Source organism: Nicotiana tabacum, chromosome 13 (assembly GCF_000715075.1).
Source record: "Nicotiana tabacum cultivar K326 chromosome 13, ASM71507v2, whole genome shotgun sequence".
Classification (NCBI taxonomy): domain Eukaryota; kingdom Viridiplantae; phylum Streptophyta; class Magnoliopsida; order Solanales; family Solanaceae; genus Nicotiana; species Nicotiana tabacum.
In genome coordinates this window covers 77,957,509-77,980,783 of record NC_134092.1, presented here as the reverse complement: position 1 = coordinate 77,980,783, position 23,275 = coordinate 77,957,509, and the positions used below count along the sequence as shown (strand labels likewise).

General features: G+C 38.1%; 2 long non-coding RNA genes across 3 annotated transcripts; one reads left to right on the top strand and one right to left on the bottom strand.

The window, feature by feature from the left end:
• Window positions 1-7,085: 7,085 nt before the first annotated feature.
• Window positions 7,086-12,428, bottom strand: LOC107823548 (uncharacterized). 2 transcript variants are annotated; one of them, XR_001656670.2, is made up of 3 exons: window positions 12,220-12,428; window positions 11,583-11,899; window positions 7,086-7,312 (listed from the first exon to the last, which is right to left on the bottom strand). It is a non-coding gene; the product is annotated as an uncharacterized LOC107823548 (long non-coding RNA). The 2 variants fall into 2 exon arrangements; XR_001656668.2 differs by lacking the exon at window positions 7,086-7,312 and having other exon boundaries at window positions 11,580-11,899.
• A 2,015-nt stretch (window positions 12,429-14,443) lies between these two features.
• On the top strand, window positions 14,444-17,064 carry LOC107823547 (uncharacterized). The gene is made up of 6 exons (XR_001656667.2): window positions 14,444-14,574; window positions 14,698-14,805; window positions 15,172-15,643; window positions 15,725-15,963; window positions 16,043-16,246; window positions 16,867-17,064. It is a non-coding gene; the product is annotated as an uncharacterized LOC107823547 (long non-coding RNA).
• Window positions 17,065-23,275: the final 6,211 nt, after the last annotated feature.

Here is a 23,275-nt window from a genome sequence, read left to right as displayed (position 1 = left end):
TCGCCGATTAGAAAGATTCCTATCGTACATCCACATACGATATTCCATCTACATATACAAACAACAAATTTATTATTCTTACTCATTTAATATTATAACAATTACAACCAGTATTTTAAAAGGCGTTTTCGGGGCGAGCTTTGGGGCGAGGCGCACCAAAAACGCCCTGGGATGATGGTATGGGTCGAAAGTCTCAAGGGGCGTACGCCCAGCAATCGGGGGCGTATGCCGTACGCCCGGGCATTCGGGGCGTATACCCGGGCGTTTGAGGCGAGTTTTTTTAGTGAGGCGTAAGCCTAGAGAGTTTTTCAAACTAAAATAAAATTTGTTGAATAAGTCCTTCATATATGTCACGACCCAAAATCCCACCACAGGCGTCGTGATGGCACCTAGTCTCTAAGACTAGGTAAGCCGATTTCAATTATATTTTGAAGTCATTTTTTTAAAAATTAAATAAGTAATCAAAACTAACAGCGGAACAAATATGAATATACAACCTCCCAAGACTGGTAGTACTGAGTTACGAATTCTAACTGAATACATGGAATGATCACGAGGACCGAATATACAATACTGTTTGATTACAAATTAATAGTACAATTAAATGAAAAGACTCAAAGGGACTGCGACGGCCAAATAACTCTACCTTGAATCCCTACGATCCCGCTTTAACTCTGCTCAAGTCCGATATTACCAATATCTGGCTCTGCACAAAAATATACAGAAGTGTAGTGTATGAGTACACCATGGTTGGTACCCAGTAAGTATCAAGACTAACCTCAGTAGAGTAGAGACGAGGTACAGTCAAGACACTCACTAGTCTAATAACATGTGCAATATAATATACAAAATAATTGGAAACGAATAACAATAAGGTCAATATAAAATAACCAATGATGTGCACAGTAAGATAATAAAATCACCATTAATATCGCTCAACAATTGATAAATACAATTACACCCAGTTAAATTAAGTTCTTCAATTAAATATCTTTCACACATAATTCTTACGAATAAAACTCTTTTTCAAATATAATTTCCTCAAATAAACGTCTTCCAAATATAAAATTCCTTCAATAAATCTCTTCAAATATAATTCTTTCATATAATTCTTTTTGAATAAAAAAACCTTTCAAATAAATATTTTGAATATAATTCTTTCAATTGAAAAGTCATCATGTGATACCTCAATTCAAAATCATAAAAATACGGGTCTCAGCCCATTTTTATATTTTTCGTAAACACGGGTCTTAGCCCAATGTCATATTTTCACGGCACTTCGTGCCCATATTTAAATCATCTTATTTTCCCAGCACTTCGTGCCCACTTTTCATATCACAGTTGCATGGACAGTTCACGTGCCAATTTTATTATCATTAAATCGCCTCATGCCCACATTTCATATCACAACTGCACGGACAATTCACGTGCCGATATCTTCATTATTTACTCACGGCACCTCATGCCCACATTTTATTTTATAATCCGCCTGACAATAGCCACAGGATCTCAATTTCAACATAAATTAGATTGTTATCAATTTACTAACAACAAGACAAATCGCACAAGGTATAAAAATAAGCACAAAAAAATAACAACATCACATAAAAATCACCAACACTACAACTCCACGTCATCACATATCGTCCCTGACAAAAGTCACCCCTATCACTCCTATTGCCACCCTTATCGCTCTACCCAGACAATATCAATAGCCACCCTTATCGCTCATATTGCCACCCTTATCGCTTCTATAGCCGCACTTATCGCTCCGCCCAGATAATATTCCAACAAGAACAATAATAGTGTGTATAACACCACAAAAATAATCAACAGAGATAGAAATTATTCAGCATAAAGCAAAGCCTTCATTAATCTAAATTTAGGTAATTATATTAGCACATCTTCTTAAGCTTGCTTAATTAATTATTTGCATAGAGAAAATTCATAATAAAAATTAAATTCTAAGAATATCAACCATCGAACTCACGGAATTTACATAAATGTACAAGTAATAATTACATCAAATTGTCATATAAAAATAAATTCAATAAATGTGATTTGAGGCATTGGCAAATAGCTAATTAAATATATACTAACAATTATTCAATTTACTACACAATATTCCCAAGACTTTAACTCAATAAATTTTGCACATATACACCCGAGTACGTACTCGTCACCTCGCGTACTCGGCTTTTCACATATCACAAATAGCACATAAGACTCGATACCTAAGGGGTAATTCCCCCACTCGAGGTTAAGCAAGACACTTACCTTTTTTAAGTTAGGCCGATATTCCAAAATAGCCTTCTTGCTTGAATTGACCTCCGGACAGCTCAAATCTATCCAAATTAATTGTACAACTTCATTAAAATGCATCGGGAATAATTCCGGATAATAATACGTCGACTTAAAATTTTATTCCAAAAAGTCAACAAAAGTCAACGCGGGGCTCGCCCCTCGGAACCCGATATAATTTTCATAAAATCCAAATACCCATTCTTGTACGAGTTCAACCATACCAAATTTATCGAATTCCAATAACAACTCGACATCCAAATCTTAAATTTTTATTTTTGGAAGATTTTACAAATATCTTGATTTTCCTCCATTTAATTCCGAATTAAATGATGGATTCAAAGGCATAATCATGGAAATTAATTAAAACTGGATAAGAATCACTTACCCCAAACACCCACGCAAGAATCTCTCCAAAAATCGCCTTCTACCGAGCTCCCAATTTGATTTTGTGTTATGAACTCAAACCTCCATTTTTGGGACTTTTAATTCTGCCCGGATAGGCCTTCTTCGTGTTCGCGACATCTGTCTCGCGTTCGCGAAGGCCAAAAACTCAGTTGTCTCAAATTCTTCTTCGCGTTCGCGTTACTAGCGATGCGTTCACGATGGCCTGCCCATGCATTGAATCGCTTTCGCATTCAAGCTCTCGCGTTCGCGATGACCTCAAGTCCTACTGCTTCGCGTTCGCGATTGAAGCTTCGCATTCGCGAAGGCTAATGACTCCAGGCCCAGTCCCCTCCTTCCTTCTACGCGTTCACGACTGGTCCCTCACGTTAACGTAAGTTCTTCAGACATACCTTCGCGTTCGCGAACCATCCTTCGCGTTTGCGAAGGCCAAATCCCAGCAGCCTCAAAATTCTTCTTCGCGAACGCGAGACACTCTTCGTGTTCGCGAAGAAGGAAACTAGATACTAGATACAGCAGTTCCGAAACAGCCCGAAATGATCCGAAACCACCCCGAAACACACCCGAGGCCCCCGGGACCCCATCCAATCATACCAACCAGTCCCATAACATAACATAAATTTGCTCGAGACCTCAAATCATATCAAACAACATCAAATTTATGAATCGCACCCCAATTCAAGCTTAATGAACTTTGAAACTTCAACTTCTACAATCGGTGCCGAAACATATCAAATCACATCTGATTGTCCTCAAATTTTGCACACAAGTCATAATTTACAATACGAACCTACTCCAACTTCCGGAATCGGATTCTGACCACGATATCAAAAAGTCCACTTCCGGTCCAAATCTCCAAAAATTTCACTTTCGCCATTTCAAGCCTAAATCAGCTACAGACCTCAGATTCACAGTCCGGACACGCTCCTAAGTCCAAAATCACCCAACGGAGTTAACGGACCGACGGAACTCCATTCCGGAGTCGTCTTCACACAGTTCTGACTACAGTCAAAATCTTAAGACTTAAGCTTCCGTTTTAGGGACTAAGTGTCCCAAATCACTCTGAATCATCCGGTAACTGAATTCAACTATGCACGCAAGTCAATACACATAATACGAAGCTGTGCAGGGCCTTATACCGTCGAATGGGACTTAAATTCTCAAAACAATCGATCGGGTCGTTACATTCTCCACCTCTTAAACAGACGTTCGTCCTCGAACGTGCTAAGAATTATTCTGAGGTTACCAAATTGATGATTTTACTTTTACACATATACTCACGGTTGATCCCACATTACCGCATTTGAGATAAGACCAACAACACTATCTCATTTGAGATTATTTCTTTTATCCATATTTGTAAACTTTAAGACCAATTTCTTACACTCCAAACATTTTTAAAGGCCTGATTTTCACAACAACGCATGGTATTAGTCTCAACTGGCTATAGAAACTCGTGCCTACGCACACATCAACTTTCTTGATAGTGTTGAAGTACTTCAAAAACTTTTCTAGGGTGTTTCATTCTTCCCCGCTTAGAATCATTCGCCCTTGATCACATAACATAACTTTTCTCTTCTTTGGCACATATCAATCTTCCAAATTTTTCTAATTCCCAAATTTTTCAGAAATTTCGGCAGAGTTTCCCCTGTAAACGGGCCTATCCACCTGCCAGAGTAACACCAAAATAACTCCTAACAAGGTATATATCAATAACACTAATCTCGGCATTACGAGCATTGCATTATCATAATGATATCAAGACATGAAGCACATCATATGTATGCTCATCACCACATCTCTGGTCTTAAAAGCTGTTCAAAATTAATTCCCGCATCATCAATTAATCTCATATTAACCACCACCTCATTTCGAAATTTCACAACACTGACAACAGAATGTGAGGCATGAATACCTCATGATTACTTACTCGGATTAATGAGTCACATTTAACGCCACCTGGACACTCACCTCATAGGCTAAAACTCAATGTTTACAGCACGATAATGGCTGAATATGAATAGAAAAATATACAAGAATTATCAAATAAGCCTAATAGGCATGACTCCCTATTAATACTACCGTACAAATTAAATTTCACAAAGGGAGAATTTAAACTCATAAATATTTCACCACAAGAACCTCGTCCTTATATAACTTCTACCGCGACTTGTAGCCCGGTTTAAATATTTCACATCATATATAAAATGCGAGGATCTCGTCCTCAACTCTGAATCACAAGTATTTGCACATTGTGGCAACTGAAATTCAATTTCCTTTCTTTCTTCTTTTTAATAAATTTCATAAATATTTTTCATAACACGTAACGGACCCTCATACCGGTAGGGCATATAATTCATAAAAAATGGAATCAATTATTCCGAAACACATTAAACCCACTGTGATGAATAATAAAAATTACTTTTGGACTCATAGCCCTCAATGGTGCACAAAAATAAAAATGACAGACACGGGCTCACATCCTCAATTCTCCCAACATGGATAACATATAAGTGGGTCACAAAATTACGAAGCTCGCCCATAAGCGGCGCATAATAGGACTCACCTCAATATTCAGATCTGAATCAAATTAAGGGAAAATATTCTTTTATAACAAATCGGGATCGTACCTGTAACGACACCATCTGGTTAATCAGCCTCAACCAAATCTTAGCGATTATATCAATGGGCCGGGCCTCCACCTCTTAGGCACCCTCTACCCGCCTGTCCTCCACCCCTAACTGGTTGTGCACGTGGGGTAGTAGCTGCAATGGGACCCATAGTCTGAGTGTTCTGATAAAATCCACCCCTCCCAAGTCTGGGACAATCTCTCATGATATGCCTAGTATCACTATACTCATAACAACCCATCTGAGGTTGCGGCTGCTCGTACTGAGTCTATGCCGGATAACTGGAATAACCATTGTAAGAATCTCGTGTCGATGGTGCACTATAAACTGGAGCACCCCGAGTAATATTATGTGCATACTGAGCTGACCGATTGCTCGAGCCTCCGCTATAATGGGTCCTAACTGAAGAGTAAAATCCACTGAACCCTCCAGATCTTCGAGACCTTTTGGCCTCCTTAGACTCCCTTTCCTCGCCTAAAACATCCTCAATCTTCCTTGCAACCTCCACTACTTGTTGAAATGGAGTATCAGTTTGCAACTCTCGAGCCATGCATATTTTAATATCATAATCGAGCCCCTCAATAAATCTGCGGACCCGCTCTCTGATTGTAGGAACCAGGATAGGTGCATGACAGGCTAACTCACTGAACCTGATAGCATATTCTGACACTGTCATAGTGCCCTGATGCAACCGTTCAAACTCTGTGCGCCTCGCATCTCTAAGAGTCTAGAGAACAAACTCTTTCAAGAACATTTCCGAAAATTGAGCGCAAGTTGGCCGTGTTGCATCGGCTGGTCTACCTTCTTCATAGATTTGCCACCACCGATACGCTGCGCCTGACAGTTGAAATATAGTAAAGGTAACTCTGCTCACTTCTACATTAGCCATGATACGGAGAATATGGTGACAATTTTTTAGAAATTCTTAGGCATCCTCTGTATCTGTGCCACTGAAAGTAGGAGGACTATACCTCTTAAACCTTTCAAGTCTCTTTTGTTCTTCTTCTGATGCCTCTGGCCAGACCTCAGGCTGAACCGAAATAATAGGTTGTACCGGTACTACACCCGGAATCTGACCAACGTGAACCTGCTACTCTGGAGTTGTGGTAGGAGTCTGATCTACTCCCCCAATCCGCAAAATATTCGGTGCAACAGAAACTAATCCCGCCTGAGTTAATATACCAAACATACTCAGGAAATGTGCTAAAGTCTCCTAAATTTGGGGGGTAAGAACAGGTGTTTCTGGTACCTGTCCCCCAACTAGAGCTACTGACGGATCCTCAACTGTTGCTCTGATAGGTGCTCTAGTCGCGGCACGTGCCCTTCTCCGACCTCTACCTCGGGCCCGGCCTCTTACAGCCCTAGCAGTATGTGCGGATGCCTGCTCAGCTAACCCGGTAGCACGTGTCCTCACCATCTGTGAGAGAATAGAGATACAAAGGCTCAAATTTCTAATTCAACAAATTCCGCACGACATGAATGAAAGAAGTAAAAATTTCCTAACAGTTCCGTAGCCTCTCGAAGATAAGTACAGATGTCTCCGTACCGATCCGCAAGACTCTACTAGACTCGTTCGTGACTCGTAGAACCTATGAACCTAGAGATCTGATATCAACTTGTCATGATCCAAAATCCCACCACAGGCGGCGTGATGGTACCTAGTCTCTAAGACTAGGTAAGCTGATTTCAATTATATTTTGAAGCCATTTTTTTTAAAATTAAATAAGTAACCAAAACTAAACAGCGGAACAAATATGAATATACAACCTCTCAAGACTGGTAGTACTGAGCCACAAACTCTAAATGAATACATGGAATGATCACCAGGACCGAATATACAATACTGTTTGATTACAAATTAACAGTACAATGAAATAAAAAGACCCCAAGGGACTGCGACGGCCAAGTAGCTCTACCTTGAATCCTTACGATCCCGCTTTAACTATGCTCCAGTCCGATATCACCAATATCTGGCTCTGCACAAAAATATACAGAAGTGTAGTATGAGTACACCACGGTTGGTAAAGGGGTAAGAATCAAGACTAACCTCAGTGGACTAGAGACGAGGTATAGTCAAGACACTCACTAGTCTAATAACCTATGCAATGTAATATATAAAATAATAGGAAATAAATAACAATAAGGGCAACATAAAACAACCAGTGATGTGCACAGTAGGACAATAAAATCACCATTAATATCTCTCAACAATTGATAAATATAATTACACCCAGTTAAATTAAGTCCTTCAATTAAATATCTTTCACACATAATTCTTACGAATAAAACTCTTTTTCAAATATAATTTCCTCAAATAAACGTCTTTCGAATATAAAATTCTTTCAATAAATCTCTTCAATTATAATTCTTTCATATAATTCTTTTTGAATAAAAATCCTTTCAAATAAATATTTTGAATATAATTCTTTCAATTAAAACATCACCATGTGACACCTCATTTCAAAATCATAAAAATACGAGACTCAGCCTATTTTCATATTTTTCGTAAATACGGGTCTCAGCCCATTTTCATATTTTCACGGTACTTCGTGCCCAAAATTAAATCATCTTATTTCTCCGGCACCTCGTGCTCACTTTTCATATCACAGCTGTACGGACAGTTCACGTGCCAATTTTATTATCATTAAATCACAGCACCTCATGCCCACATTTCATATCACAACTGCACATACAATTCACGTGCCAATATCTTCATTATTTACTCACGGCACCTCTGCCCACATTTTATTTTATAATCCGTCTGGCAATAGTCACAGGCTCTCAATTTCAACATAAATCAGATTGTTATCAATTTACTAACAACAAGACAAATTGCACAAGGTATAAAAATAAACACAAGAAAATCACAACATCACATAAAAATTACCAACACCCCAACTCTACGTCATCACATATCGTCCCAGAAAATTGCCACCCTTATCGCTCTTATTACCACCCTTATCGCTACTATAGACACCCGTATCGCTCCGCCCAGACAGTATCAATAGCCACCCTTATCGCTCATATTGCCACCCTTATCGCTCCTATAGCCGCCCTTATTGCTCCGCCCAGACAATATTCCAATAAGTACAACAACAGTGAAATGCCACCCTTATACCCACATAATATCAACGGTGAAATGCCACCCTTATCTCCTAATAATAATAACTCAGACAACAGAATAATTTACACGGCAAATTATCACGGCAACATAACAAAATCAATTCACATTACAGTTTGCCCAATGGCCACAACCTAAGTTCCACAGATCCAACCAAATCAATTAATTTCACAATAAATAGCCGAAGACTTCACACAATGTGTATAACACCACAAAAACAATCAACAGAGATAGAAATTATTCAGCATAAAGCAAAGCATTCATTAATCTAAATTTAGGTAATTATATTAGCTCATCTTCTTAAGCTTGCTTAATTAATTATTTGCATAGAGAAAATTCATAATGAAAATTAAATTCCAAGAATATCAACCATCGAACTCACGAAATTTACATAAATGTACAAGTAATAATTACATCAAATTGTCATATAAAAACAAATTCAATAAATGTGATTTGAGGCATGGCAAATAGATAATTAAATATATACCAACAATTATCCAATTTACTACACAATATTCCCAAGACTTTAACTCAATAAATTTGCACATATAAACCCGAGTATGTACTCGTCACCTCGCGTACTCGGCTTTTCACATATTACAAATGGCACATAAGACTCGATGCCTAAGGAGTAATTTCCCCACTCGAGGTTAAGCAAGATACTTACCTTTTTGAAGTTAGGCTGATATTCCAAAATAGTCTTCTTGCTTGAATTGACCTTCGGACAACTCAAATCTATTCAAATTAATTGTACAACTTCATTAACATTCATCAAAAATAATTCCGGATAATAATACGTTGACTTAAAATTTTATTTCAAAAAGTCAAAAAAAGTCAACGCGGGGCTTGCTCCTCGTAACCCGGCATAATTTTCATGAAATCCGAATGCCCATTCCGATACGAGTTCAACCGTATCAATTTTATCGAATTCTAATAACAATTCGACCTCCAAATCTTAAATTTTCTTTTTTGGAAGATTTTACAAAAATCTTGATTTTCCTCCATTTAATTCCGAATTAAATGATGGCTTCAAAGGCATAATCATGGAAATTAATCAAAACTGGATAAAACTCACTTACCCCAAACACCCGCGCAAGAATCTCTCCAAAAATCGCCTTCTACCGAGCTCCCAATTTGATTTTGTGTTATGAACTCAAACCCGGACTTTTATTTTTGGGACTTTTAATTCTGCCCAGATAGGCCTTCTTCGCGTTCGCGACCTCTGTCTCGCGTTCGCGAAGGCCAAAAACTCAGCTGCCTCAAATTCTTCTTCGTGTTCGCGTTACCAACGTCGCGTTCATGATGGCCTGCCCATGCATAGCATCGCATTCACGTTCAAGATCTGGCGTTCGCGATGCCCTCAAGTCCTACTGCTTCGCGTTCGCGGTTGAAGCTTCGCATTCGCGAAGGCTAATGACTCCACGCCCAGTCCCCTCCTTCCTTCTACGCTTTCGCGACTGGCCCCTCGTGTTCACGCAAGTTCTTCAGACATACCTTCGCGTTCGCGAGCCCTCCTTCGCGTTCGTGAAGGCCAAATCCCAGCATCCTCAAAACTCCTCTTCGCGAACGCGAGACACTCTTCGCGTTCGCGAAGAAGGAAACCAGATACCAGATACAGCAGTTCCGAAACAGCTCGAAATGACCCGAAACCACCCCGAAACATAACATAAACTTGCTTGAGACCTCAAATCACATCAAACAATATCGAAATCATGAATCGGACCCCAATTCAAACTTAATGAACTTTAAAATTTCAACTTCTACAATCGGTGCCAAAACCTATCAAATTACGTTCGATTGTCCTCAAATTTTGCACACAAGTCATAATTGGCATTACGGACCTACTCCAACTTCCGAAAATGGATTCCGACCCCGATATCAAAAAGTCCACTTCCGGTCCAAATCTCAAAAAATTCGACTTTCGCCATTTCATGCCTAAATAAGCTACAGACCTCAGATTCACAGTCCGGACACCCTCCTAAGTCCAAAATCACCCAACGGAGCTAACGGAACCGATGGAACTCCATTCCGTAGTCGTCTTCACACAGTTCCGACTACAGTAAAAATCCTAAGACTTAAGCTTCCGTTTTAGGGACTAAGTATCCCAAATCACTCTGAATCATCCGGTAACTGAATTCAACCACGCACGCAAGTCAATACACATAATACGAAGCTGCGCAGGGCCTTATGCCGCCGAACGGGACTTAAATTCTTAAAACGACCGACAGAGTCGTTACAATATAATACCCAAATTTTCAAAATTTAGCTTGGTAATTACTCAAAAGTTTTAAAAGGGAACTAAAATGTATTAAATTTAAAAGCCAAGACCTTTTTTATTGATTGACGCCCCAATTCATGGTCTTTCCCAATTCTTTATCTTGTCCGCTAGTCTGCTAATATCTCCCAGAAGCAACGAATATTCAATTTATTTTTTACAAATACAAAGAGAACAACATTCTCCTTCATAGCAGCCAGTTTAAAGTTCAAATTGAAGGTTAGTCATCATTTTTGTTCCTCCATGTAGAAAACTTTATTCTTTTCGACTTAAGCTACTTGAGCTTCTAAGTAGCGTATAATAGATTGTTTTGAGTAATTTTTTGTGGGGATGAAGCACATATATATATATTCACATATTTATAGTTTTTTTATTTTTATGCAATTTTACCTGTTTATAAATATTTACTGTAATTATATTATTTTATACAATATTAAACATTAAATACCTATGGGGCTTACGCCTCGCTGAGGCATATGTAAAATGCCTCGCTTTATGCCCACGCCTTTTAAAACACTGATTAAAACAGAAACTCCTATACGAGACAAATCATGTCCAAGAATTATATCAATAGCGTAGGCCATTTTATTTTCTAAAAACCCCATGTGCATTTAAATAAATCTTCTCTCTTATTTACTTTCTACGAAATAACGCAAGGGAATCCACACAGTCATACATATCTTCAACAGAAAATGTCCACTGAAAAAAGTAAAAGGCTTTTACTGTAGAATCTTTTCTTCATTATGTAATATATGACTACTTTTTTTAGTCAATGAGAGGTGCATCATATGAATGATTAATAAGTGTATCAGTGGAGAGGGAGTGAGAGTAAGAGAGAATAATTGGGTACCACAAATAATGTTAGATCACTACCGCCAGTTATATTCCACACAATTCCAGTAGCCCTCTCTATGCCAATGTCCAGTAAAGGAGATTGAATGGCCTTCAATGCTGCATCTCTGGCTCTGGTCTTTCCTAGAACGTCAACGAACAATATCATTTCTCTTCTTGACTAGTTAATACCAGCATCAACAGATCAATCCATATCAAAAACATATCTTGCTAGCAGAAATAACCTCACTAGTAAATACAACTATATGGGAGATACACAAAATGCGTATAGCTTCAACTTTCCGCAGGAGGAAAAGCCAGATGTAAGAAAGTTTCCTGCTAGAAATGGACCATCAATCACTATTATTAGCAAGCTATGCTTAAAAAACAAACAGAAAGAAAGCTTAAATCTGCACCAAATAGCATCCAATAATAGGAGGAAACTCATATAAACATGTCAGATGTGTTCAGTTCCAATAACTTTTATTTTTTCGTTTTACCTAATGGGAACATCACTAGATGAAAATCTAAAATTAGGACAAAAATCCAAAATGCAACCATTGAAAGAAGCAACAACAACCTAAACAAAATTGGGATGAAAATCTAAAAGAAACAGCAACAATCGAAACGAAATTGGGAGATAAAAGAAAAATTACCTATCCCTCGGGCTGGTCGTCGCTAGGGAGCAGAGGAAGAGAGAGACGATGGCTGGCCGGAAGGAGGAAGAGAGAGACGATGGCTGGTCGGAAGGAGGAACAGAGAGACGACGACTGAGGGATGGTCGCCGTTAGAGGGAGGAGAAGAGAAAGAAAGGGAAAAAGAAAAATTGACTAAGGTTAGGGTTTCTTTATTGTATTTCTGCTAATTGTCCAACGTGCAGGTTTTATTCAAGCTAATAAATCAATTACTTATAAGTATTATTATATAAAATATCAAATTGACATTTAATTAAATTCTAACTAACAAATTACTATGAATCAATGAAAATCAAACTAGTATTTTACAAAAACCTAACATATAATTGTATAATATAATTCTGCTTAGTGTAATATTTCACAAAATTTCATTAATACAATTCTCAAATTTAGTTTGTGTAATTTTCAATGAATTAGCTAATTAATTATTAATATTAATTAACGATGCCACTAATATATTTATACTTACTTTAGTTATCAATATAAAATAATTAAATAATCACTAAGATTTACCATTCATAAACTTCTACTTATTGTATAATTAACAATGTATAGGCTAGTAAATCACTAACATTACTTAAGGATATATCCTTAATACGTACACTTCTACTTAGTGTAATTATCAATATCTATAAGCTAATTGTAACTATTACACTTATATACTTAATGTAATTATCAATGAATTGCGTAATAAAATTATTAATATTAATTAACGATACTGCTAATATATTTTTACTTACTTTAGTTGTCAATTTAAGATAATTAAACAATCACCAACATTTGTCATGTATACCATTAATAAACTTCTACCTAGTGTGTAACATTACTTAAGGATATATTCGTAGTATACTTCTACTTAGTGTAATTATCAATCTATAAGCTAATTATAACTATTACACTTCTACTTAGTGTAATTATCAATATATAGGCTAATCATTTATTAACATTACTTAACGACACCACTAATAATCCTCTACTTACTTTAATTATAAAACTAAAGATAAACAATCACAAACAATAGCATTAATACACTTCCATTTAATGTATAGGCTAATCAATCACTAACGTTACTTATATAAGGATGTCACTAGTTCACCAATACTTAGTACTATTATCAATGTATATAGGCTAATCAATCAACAACTCTACTTACAGATATATTATTAATACACTTATACTTCGTGTAATTATCAATCTACAAGCTAAATACAACTAATACACTTTTGCTTAGTATATTATCAATATGTATGATAATCAATTGTTAACGTTACTTAAGGACACCGTTAATACACTTCTACTTGCAGTAATTATCAATTTATAAGATAAATCATCACTAGCATTTCTTACGGAAACGACTAATACACTTCTTCTTAATGTGTAATTATTAATGTATAGGTTAATCAATGTAGTTAATGATACTACAAATTCACTTTTACTTTGTGTAATTATAAATTACTAAGCTAATTACCACTAATATATTTTTAAGTAGTGTAATTGCCATGAATACAGTTCCACTTCGTGTAAATTTCAATAAATAGGCTATTCAACCGCCAAGATAATTAAGTAAATACTTACCGAGGGACTTACCGACAGCCTCCCTCGCTATTGTGTAATAAAAATATAAAATAATTATGTATAAGATTATATATTTAAATTACCGACGGAAGTCCATCGGTATTGTAAGAATGAAATTCAAAATATTATATAAATGCAATAGCGATTGAGTACGTCGATAACTTTATTTTCTTTTTTATTTATTTTTTTTAAATGCACCGAGAGACACCTTCGGTACCTAAAAAAATAATTCAAAAATATAAATAAAAAATGTTGCGAGAGAGTCTGTCAGTAAATTACCGACGGAATGCATCGGTACAACCAATTAAATTTTGACCGGTCAAAGTATCATTATTTACCAAGAGTTGTCCGTCGGTTATTTTTAAAAAAAATTAGAAATTAAAAAGTTCAAAAGTACCGAGGGACTCTGACGGAAAGTCCCTCGGAATAGCGACAGAAAAAAGTCTGTCGGTACTACTGCGTCGGTAAACATGTATTTTTTAGTAGTGGAAGATGCATTTTGGAGGGAGCCAAATGATGACATTGGCTCCTTTAGTGGATTAGTTGATATTGACGTTGGATGGCCAAGAGATGATGTACCCGTTGATGTCGTTGATATTCCATCTAATATACAACATTCACATGATACAATTATAGAAACATCTAAAGAGGAGGATGCGTTTGATGATAATGATTGGGTCTGGATGGAATAAGATGATTAAAGAAAACTTCTGAAATGATTTTAAATATATTATGTTTTGAGTGAGTTATAATATTTTTTATGAATATTTTATAATTACTCTTGTTTATATCTTTTTAATAATATTTTATTTGTTTTTCCTTCAGCATTTTACTGACATGCACTGACATGCTTCAATTTTGCAGGATTTGGGATCTTGTGATATTTTTACAGTTATTGATGAGGTTAATATACGTCTTACTAAGTAATTGTTGATTACAACCATTCGAGGCTTGAATTGATAGAGAATTGAGGTACTGATAATACTTTCTCTTAACTAGTAAAACTATAGAATAAGTTTTATAACACTTGTCATGTTAAATTCTTGTCGTTCTTTTACTTTCTGTTGATACATTACGTCTTTCTTTTATTTTGTATATCAAAAACCTGCTAATGATTTACTTAGCCATTTGATATTGCCTTGAAAATATGAAATTCTTGCTGAAATGAAGTAGCAGAATTTGTAGTGATTTTTGTATCATTTTGCTGAGAATATGAGGCAGCATTTACTTTCTGGAAATTTACTTTCTATTTAGTATAGTTATGTAAATGTTTATATATTTGGTCTTCCTGTTAAAGCTTTACTAACCAATATTTTACTCATTTTTTGAACTTAGCAGGAATTTAAATAGTCTGAATCAGGAAGCGCACTCAAGTAAAAATAAAAAAGTTAAAAACTGCATTGTGGCTCAAGTAAAAATAAAAAAGTTAAAAACTGCATTGTGGCTGGATAACTTGCATCTTTGCGAAACCAAAAGGTTTCGTCGTTGAAAACAAAAATAACTGTTCAAGGTTCAAGGTCAAATGACAAGCATCAGCTAAATCTAGTTGACAAACAGCTTCCACAATTAGGAGCTCAAGTGCAAGAACAGTTGTTGCAACTGCCTATGCGTTCTACTTCTCCTCCAACACAAACAGTACATGAGGAAGCACAACAACTGCCACCACACTCTACCTCTCTTGTATCATAAGCAGTGCGTGAAAATTTGCAGCAACTGCCACTGGATTCTACCACTCGTGCTTCACAAACGATACAAAAACAATTTGAGGATTCTACCAATCATGAAACAAACGAACAATCTGAGGAACAAGGCAAGAATATAAAGATTTCAATCGACAAATCAACTAACAATAGTGACTTTTGGTGATTATCCTTGCTTTATATTATTGCAGGTCCTTCTGCCGAAAAAAGAAAAAGAGGCAAAACTCAGATGCCAGGCGTGCATGGAAGGAAAGAACGTAAACAAGTTGTGTTAAATGAGACCAATCAACCCATAGGTCCTACTGACGAAGTTGTAAAAGAGTTGGGTAGCTTCATCGGCACATTGGCAAGGAGTGCGATATTTTGTCCTCTTAATGTATTTAATTGGGGGAAACTTGAAACAAAAGAAGATATATGGAAATACATCAAGGTTTGAAGTTCGCAATATTCAATAGGCGTGGATGATATTTCATATTTTTTACACTAATCTAACTGCACCAAATTTGTAGGAAAAATATGACATTCCTGAAGCTACGGAAGTATGGGTTCTTGAATCAATCCAGAATGCTTGGAGAAAGTATAAGAATAAGTTAATGGAAGAACATTTTAAACCCTATGAAAATGACGAGTTTTGAATGGAGAAAAGGCCGATTGATGTTCCGGAGTCTCAATTTAGGGAACTTCTTAAATATTGGAATTCTGATACCTACAAGGTAAAACTGAATATCTTTCGATGATTTGCTGAAAATGTCTGATTTTCATTTAATTATGAATCATCTTGTTAGGTAAAATCTATTTGACTTTGCAATAATAAAAGTATTCTTCATGTTTATTTTTCTTTAAAGTGCCAGCACTAGATAAAGGCTTTCCATGCTACAATTTCATTCATTATCAATCTGTTTGTCACAACAGTGTTCACAAAGTCATTTTATGGTAGTGAAATATCCAATAGCATTGGCCTAGAAAATGCAGGTCAATAACTTCAGGAAAAGTATGGTGGAGGAGTGTTCCCCATCCTTTATATTTGGGCTATTGGATTGTTGTCTGTTCAAATCCCTTTTGCCCTGATCCCCCGTCTTAGTCTTGTTCAAATCCCTAAAGGTATGTTCTTTTCTTCAAAAGTTTTGCTCAAGTGAACTGCTTTTACAGGTCAGCATTAGATATATTTCTTATTCTTTTTGCCTTGAATTTGGAGTTTATCCACAAAAATGTGAAACATCATTTCATTAAAGTCATCATTTTTATAACAGGTGGGTATCAATAACTTATACCATACCCACTTTTATAAAACCAACCATTGAAGGGTAATAACTTTATTTATCTTCTTTTGTAGGTGAAGCAAATGAAGAAAATGGAGATGGAGACAGTGAAGATCTAGACCTTACTTAAAGAATTTTGAATTGTTGTAGATGTTTAGGAATCTTTTGTAATCAACATTTGAAACTTACTCTAACTCTTGAAGTCTTGAACTTTAAAACTTATGCGCTTGGGTTATTTAGAACATTTTGCTTTTATGGATATTATTAGCTTATTGGACAGTATAAATTATGAATATTTTTATTTTGTGATTTATATAAATTTCACTTTATTAAAAATTATTTATGCATGTGAATATTTATTTAAAGCGCCAGGGCCATATTATTGTGTCAATTAAACTGTTACAATAGCCTACTAGAACAATTGCAATAAGATACCAGTACAATTTTTATAGACAATGTAAACCGTTCCAACAGGTCCTGCAAATTGTTCTAAAATCGAACGATAAACAGTTGCATTAGGATGTTCAAACCGTTGCAATAGAAAATAAAACTGTTACAATAGCATGATAAAACTTTTTGAATATCTCTTAGTCATCGTGGCAATAGCTTACAGAACTGTTGCAGTAAATTATATGGTAACGGTTTTCAACCGTTGCAGTAAATAATATGGTAACAGTTTTAAACTGTTGCATTAAATATATGGCAACGGTTTTCAACCGTTGCAGTAGAAAAGAATACTCGTTGCTTCAGACAGAGGAAGAACCGTTGCGATAACTAGTACTACAGCAACGATATGGTGAACCGTTCCTCTAGCTCTATTGGCACGCGGCCTGGTGGAACGGTTGTTGTACCGTTCCAATAAATCTATGGGAATGGTTTCCATATACCTGGCAATGGTTTTCTGACCGTTGCCATAGGCCTATTTACCAGTAGTGCCATGCGGCGCGCCTGTGCAAGTTTTATAGAGTTATTGTCCCAGTTCGCGCAGGGTAAGGTGTTTTCGTCTGGTGTCAGACCATACTTAGTATAAATACATGTAAAAATGTTATTTTACGGACTTTTGACATATCTTAGACCTAAGTAAGCCAAGGAAGAGAGGGAGAAGCTAAAGCTCAAGGATTTCATCATTCAATCTTCACTCAAGACAAGGGTTTGGATTGTTTTATGTTTTCCTTTAAACATTGTTATGATGAATTACTCCATATCTATGGAGTAGTCCTCTTTAGGGTTGATGGATTTGGTGTCTTGATACTTGTTTGTGGATAATTAACTCTAGTTTTTATGTATGAATAGTTTTGGATGTTTTAACTGTTGCATCTAAATTCACTTGTTCGTGTAATCGAGAGAGGCATAACTTGTGATATTGTTGCATTATATTTTATTGGTTGAAGTCATTAATTCTTTTTAGTAATCGGAAGAGGCTAGTTGAATTGTTGATTACACTTAGTGTCACGACCCGGAATTTCCACCGTCAGGACCGTGATGGCGCCTAACATTTCCCTTGCTAGGCAAGCCAACGATACAGACTATTAATCCAAATTCTTATACATTTCAATAATTAACAGTAAATAAGCTATAACGAGTTAACATGATAGAGGAAGTTCATAACAGCCTCAATATATATTCTACTACCCGGATCTGGAGTCACAATTCACGAACTTCTAAGATTTCACTACAAGTAAATGTCTGAAGGAAATGCAACTGTTTTCGATACAAATAAAACAGTAAATGAAATGCATAGAAGGGGATGCCAGGGCCTGCAGACGTCAACAGGACTACCTTGGGTCTCCAACAGATCAAGCCAGCAGCTAAACTCAGGGTCAACTCGGTCCGGTACCAAAATATGCACAGAAAGTGCAGAGTATAATATCAGTACAACCGACCCCATGTACTGGTAAGTGTCGAGTCTAACTTCGGCGAAGTAGTGACGAGGCTAGGACAAGACACCTACAAATAAACCTGTGCAATATATATCAATATATACAACAATAACAATAACTAAAGAAGCAAGGCAAGAAATATTAGGAAGGGGGCACGCTGAGGGGATTACATGGCAAGGAATCACAGCTGGAATGAGAACATGATCAATCGATATATCTTTAATAGAAAGAAACAAGTAAACACAGTAAAGGAGAGTGCACGACATCTGTCACGACCCCAAAACCTAACGTGTCGTGATGGCACCTATCGGTGGTACTAGGCAAGCCGACCTTCCCAAAAATACTTCCAAACTAAATATAAAAGTAAAGTAAAGATTTCCATATCAGGAATTTTTCATAAAATCAAAGTTAAACTCAAATTTGGAACAAAGTGCGGAAAACGAGCCCCAAATATCGGGGTGTCACCAAGTCATGAGCGTCTAAATATTTAAAACTATTACAGCCAATGTCTAAATATCAGTACAAAACGGGAAGAAATGTGGAAGGAGTAACAAGGTCCTGCGGATGCTGGCAGCTACCTTGCAGTCTCCGAAACTAAAATAGGCCTGGACTCACCAATCTCCATGCTCAGACACACCTGGATCTGCACATGTAGTGTATGGTGTAGTATGAGTACAACTAAGTCAGCAAGTAACAGAAATAAATAAGGAATTGAGAAGTAGTGATGAGCTATACAGAACAATTCAGTTGATAATTCTCACAGTTAAGAGTAAACATGAGTAAAAGATCAGTTGCATAATTACCAATTCCAGCCAGACAATTATCAGCTAAATGCAGCAACAAAGTGAAATAGATGAAACCTCACAGACACTGTCACTCAATCCCATAATAACTCGACACTCAACTCTCAGACCTCAATGCACAGGCTAAATAGGTACCTGCACTCACTGGGGTGTTCAGACTCTGGAGGGGCTCCTACAGCCCAAGAACTATAATCCGCACGGATAACTTACGTCACGGACAACTCATGTGCTTTAGTATCAATATCTGGATCCGTACGGACAACTCACGTGCTGCACGGACAACTCATGTGCTATAGTATAATATCTGGATCCGCACGGATAACTCACGTGCTGCACGGACAACTCACGTGCTATAGCATAATATCTCACAAACAGGCCCTCGGCCTTACTCAGTCATGAACCTCTCTAGTCTCATAGCTCTCAATAAAGAAAGGGAAAACAACCCAAATCAAAGTGTTACAGTATATCATACGAGAAAATAAAAGAGACTGAGGTAAACATGTACAAGAATCACTATGACTGAATATAACTACCATGAGCAGGAATATGGCCTAAGCATGATTTCTAACATGAAAGGCAGTCGAGTTCTAGTAGACAGGAATGCATATAAACACAAATAAAGGCTATTAGACTTCACAGTCTCCCGGGACGGACCAAGTCTCAATCCCTCATGGCGTACACCCACATGCCCGTAACCTAGCATGGGTGCCACCTCTAAACAGTCACATTATACCAAACTCCAGGTTTCATACCCTCAAGACCAGATTTAAAACTATTACTTACCTCAACCGTGTAGAACTCCTACTCCGGAATGCTCTTTCCTCTCGAACCAGCCTCCAAATGACCTGAATCTAGCCACGAGCAATAAAATACTATCAATATGAGCTAAAAGAATGAATCCCACAAGGAAAATACCAATTTATAAGCCAAATCCCGAAATTCACTCAAACCCGGCCCCCGGGCCCACGTCTCGAAATCTGACAAAAGTCACAAAACCCGAAAGTCCATTCACTCACGAGTCTACCCATACTAAATTTATCAAGATCCGACATCATTTGGTCCCTCAAATTCTCAAATTACACTCTCCAAAATCCCAAGCCCTAACCCCTATTTTCACTCCTAAAGCCCACTAACTAGATGAGAAAATAACGGGAAAACACCATAGCTAGGAGAATTAGAGCTCAAGCAACTTACCTCTGTGAAAACCCTTGAATCCCCTTCAAAATTCACTCCAAAAGCTCCAAGGCCCGACTTGAAAATGGTGAAAATAAACAAAAAATCGCGAAGTTTTCTATCTATAGGTTCTGCCCAGGTTTTTCGCACCTGCGGCTCAAAATGCGCACCTGCGGAGCCGCTTTTGTGCACAAATATCTGCATCTGCGGAAAATCACTTAAGTGCCTATCTCTGCACCTGCGTTCCCTATCCGCTTCTGCGACCTCGCAGGTGCGGAAAAGACCTCGCACCTGCGGCCACTGCCAGTCCTCCTCACTTTCGCATCTGCGACTCAACCTCGCATCTGCGGGCTCGCAGATGTGACCAATCTTACACACCTGCAGTTCCAGCCTAGGTCCTCTATGTTTGCATATGCGGCTCACCAAGCACACCAGCGACCTCACACCTGCGGCTCCCCCTCCGCAGGTGCGGAAAAATACCAGCAGGAGCAGTTCAACTGCATTTCCAAATTCCAAACCTCTCGTTAGCCATCCGGAATCACCCCGAGCCCCTCGGGAGCTCTATCAAACATACCAACAAGTCATATATCAGTATACGAACTTAGTCGAGCCTTCGAATCACTCAAAACAACATCAAAATACCAAATTACCCTCGGATTCAAGCCTAAGAACTTCTAAACTTCCAAATTCCGCAAAAGATGCCGATACCTACCAAACCACGTCCGAATGACCTCATATTTTACACACACATCAAAAATGACACCAAGAACCTACTCCAACTTCCGAAAATCCATTCCGACCTCGATATCAAATTTTTCACTGCCGACCGAAATCATCAAGTTTCCAACTTTCGCCAATTCAAGCCTAATTCCACTATGGACCTCCAAATCACATTCCGAACGTTCTCCTAAGTTCAAAATCACCTAATGAAGCTAATGGAACCATCAGAATTCAAACCCGAGACCGTTTACACATAAGTCAATATCCAGTTGACTTTTTCAACTTAAGGTTCTAAATAAGAGACTAAGTACCTCAATTCACTCCGGACCCGAACCAACTAACCCGATATATCATAATATAGCTGAAAAGCAAAAAAGGAAGCAGAAATGGGGAAAACGGGGCTATAACTCTCGAAATGACCTGCCGGGTCATTACATCCTCCCCCTCTTAAACAAATATTCGTCCTCGAATGAGTCTAGAAACATACCTAGAGTCTCAAATAGGTGTGAATATCTGCTCCGCATCTCCCGCTCGGTCTCCCAGGTGGCCTCCTCCACAAGCTAACCTCTCCATTGCACCTTCACCGAAGCTATGTCCTTTGACCTCAACCTCTGAACCTGCCGATCAAAAATGACCATCGGCTCCACATCATAAGTCATATCACCCTCTAACTGAACCGTTCTTAAGTCCAAAACATGGGACGGATCGCCAACATACTTCCGAAGCATGGAAACATGAAACACTGGATGCATGCTTGACAAGCTGGGTGGCAAGGCAAGCTTATAAGCCACCTCTCCTATCCTCTGAAGCACCTCAAAAGGCCCAATGAACCGGGGGCTCAACTTGCCCCTCTTCCCAACCATAAAAGACACATCACGGACCTCCTGTCCGCGTAGCACTTCTGCCTAGACTGCGCCGTGCGAAGCCGCTCCTGAATCAATTTTATCTTATCTAATGCATGCTGGACCAAGTCTGTACCCAAGAGCCTAGCCTTACCCGGCTCAAACCATCCTACCAAAGATCTACACCTCCCCCCATATAAAGCCTCGTACGAAGCCATCTGAATACTCGACTGATAATTGTTGTTATATGCAAACTTTGCGAGCGGAAAGAAGTGGTCCCATGAACCCCCAAAGTCAATGACACAAGCGCGCAACATGTCCTCCAATATCTGAATAGTGCGCTCGGACTACCCGTCCGTTTGAGGGTGAAAAGATGTGCTCAACTCAACCTGAGTACCCATTTCTCGCTGCACGACCCTCCAAAACTGCAATGTAAACTGAGTACCTCTATCTAAAATGATGGAAACTGGAACACCATGCAGGCGAACAATCTCTCGGATGTAAACCTCAGCCAATCGCTCTGAAGTGTAAGTAGTACCAACTGGAATGAAGTGCGCGGACTCGGTCAGCCGATCCACAATCACCCAAATAGCATCGAACTTCCTCGAAGTATGTGGGAGCTTAACTACGAAGTCCATGGTGATCCGCTCCCACTTCCACTCTGGGATCTCTAACCTCTGAAGCAAGCAACCCGATCTCTGATGCTCATACTTAACTTGCTGATAGTTGAGACATCGAGCCACAAACCCAACTATATCCTTCTTAATTCGCCTCCCCCAGTAGTGCTGCCTCAAATCCTGGTACATCTTCGCGGCACCCGGATGGATGGAATACCGTGAGTTATGGGCCTCCTCAAGAATCAACTCTCGAATCCCATCTACATTAGGCACACATATCCGGCCCTGCATCCTCAACACACCATCATCACCAATGGCCACATCCCTAGCGTCACCTCGCTGAACCCTGTCCTGAAGAACGAGTAGGTGGGGGTCATCATAATGACGCTCCCTGATACGGTCATAAAGAGAAGACCTGGAGACCACACAAGTCAATACACAATTCGGC